Source organism: Ictalurus punctatus, chromosome 18 (assembly GCF_001660625.3).
Source record: "Ictalurus punctatus breed USDA103 chromosome 18, Coco_2.0, whole genome shotgun sequence".
NCBI lineage: Eukaryota > Metazoa > Chordata > Actinopteri > Siluriformes > Ictaluridae > Ictalurus > Ictalurus punctatus.
The window spans coordinates 17,501-19,542 of NC_030433.2; the positions used below are offsets into that span (position 1 = coordinate 17,501).

General features: G+C 32.5%; 1 long non-coding RNA gene across 1 annotated transcript in view; it reads right to left on the minus strand.

Annotated features, from left to right (window-relative positions):
• The window catches only part of LOC108278516 (uncharacterized), a 9,560-nt gene extending 8,325 nt beyond the window's left edge, over nt 1–1,235 (minus strand). Inside the window, exon 1 of the long non-coding RNA XR_008398338.1 lies at nt 1,082–1,235. This is a non-coding gene — a long non-coding RNA (uncharacterized LOC108278516). The remainder of the gene's footprint in view (nt 1–1,081) is intronic.
• Between the last annotated feature and the right edge of the window lie 807 nt (nt 1,236–2,042).

Consider the following 2,042-nt stretch of genomic DNA (forward strand, 5'->3'; position numbering starts at 1 on the left):
TAAGACAACACACCTTCAAAAATATTGTGACTGAGGCAAGGTGGCAAGCCAGTCAAAGTTATTGCATTTTTGACTATTTTTCTTTTGCCAAAAAAAAAAACAAAAAAAAAACATAAAAATGTAGTTATTTTAAAATTATGATAAAAGAGAAATTATTAAAGACTGAGATTTCAAATTCTATTTGCTGTGCTTAATAGCAATAATTAACTGTATCATAGCACATTTGGTTTTACATGTGTAAGTCCTATAAGCAATGTTATTGTATTTTAATTATTTTTTTTCCTTTGATTAAACAAAAAAAACCCTTGATTATTTTCAAAATAGAGTTGTCGTTGATAAGAAGAATGGAGTATAATATAGTGTGAATGATAAAAATTCTGCAGGCTTTAACGGGAGAAATTTAAAAATATATTCAGTTGTATTGGTTCTATGTCCACTCAATACACATTATTAAGACTATACACATTTTGTCCTTTTTGTGTGTTTATTTCTTGAGAAATAGAAGAGAGAAACTCGAACAGCGAATTTCCAATAAAAACCCCCAACTTTAACTTTAATAAAAATGGCTCTTAAATGCTGCGTATTTGGAAAAAGACTGTTTGCAATCAACTGCAACACATTTGAAAATGGTTCGTTGCGATGCAGTCAGCAGTACAGAATATATTCCCTCAGACTTTGCACTGTTAAACTACCAAAGCAGCAACTGTACATTTTAATGCATATGCAAACCTTTACTCACACTGAACGCAACCAATAACCATTACGAGATATCGTTTAAACAAGAAGTTCGCCTCGCCTCGATACATCACGACAGACTGCTAAACTGTAGCGTTACAAACTTTTCAAATAAATAAAAAAGAGCGAATTCGTTAATTTCCAATGTGTAAGGTTATATATGAAAAGTATAAAACGTTCTATCTATAAAGCCAACAGGTCCGTGTAATGTGAGTTACTATGATATTAATATAAAATGTTATACTATGAAAATAAAAATAAATGGTTTACAACACAAAAGCTGTATTCAAATAACTAAAACAATTATTGAACTTTAACTTTACAAAATGTGTTTATTTGTGCTCACCAAACAGATTTCGTGTGAAAAGGTGGGGGTTTTCTTCTTCTTTTTTTCCCAGCGCTCAAGGTGGTATGTGCGTTGTTTGTTTGTTCCAGAAAAGTCACCAGATCAAGCGTAATGCACCAGCGCACGTGATGAAACGTCTTGAGCGCTGATTGGATAAGACAAAAAGGCCATAACTTTAAAACATAAAATGCTCGTTAAAAAATATGCCTTTTTATATTATGCAGGCACATATTGGACAACTGAAAAGCCAATAAAAAAATAAAATAAAGACTGGGCTTCAAAACATAAAATTATGTTTTTTAACATATTATTTTATTAATATAATGCAATGCCATATACATGGAATACGATGCATATGGCCAATAAAATAAAGACTGGTCTTTAAAACATGTCACACATTGCATTTTATATCAATTTAATAATAATTCCATAACACTGCATTAGTTTTTATTTGTAAAGACTTTGGAGTCATCACTTATAATAACAAATCATTATTTATAATCATGAACACTCTTCAAGTTAAGTCCTCTCTGACTCTAAAGGAGTTATTGAAATATAAATGCTCATGGAATTAATGGGACAGACCAGGGCAGGCCTAAAATGGTTTATTTTCATAGAGGTACACACATATTCTTGTTGACCATATTGGTTTGGGACTATAAGAATCCATATAAGGTGAAGAGAGATTTCTGTGCTGAGCCTACAGTTCTGTTGTGTTCTTCAAAACAGCTTTTGTTGGGAGGAACCAGATCTGCAGCGCACGTCCTCTGCCTCCTCTATAGGCTGGACAGCACCAATAGCACCAATCAGCGCTATGAGTGTATCTTCCTAGCATGGTTCCCGGATCAGTAACAAAGTAAGGGAAGTCTTGTTTAAACTATTACTTGGACTCTACCCAGCCAAAGTATAATTAAAAAGGTTTAAATTAGATATAGATACAAATTGCTTTTTTTGTGGTGCC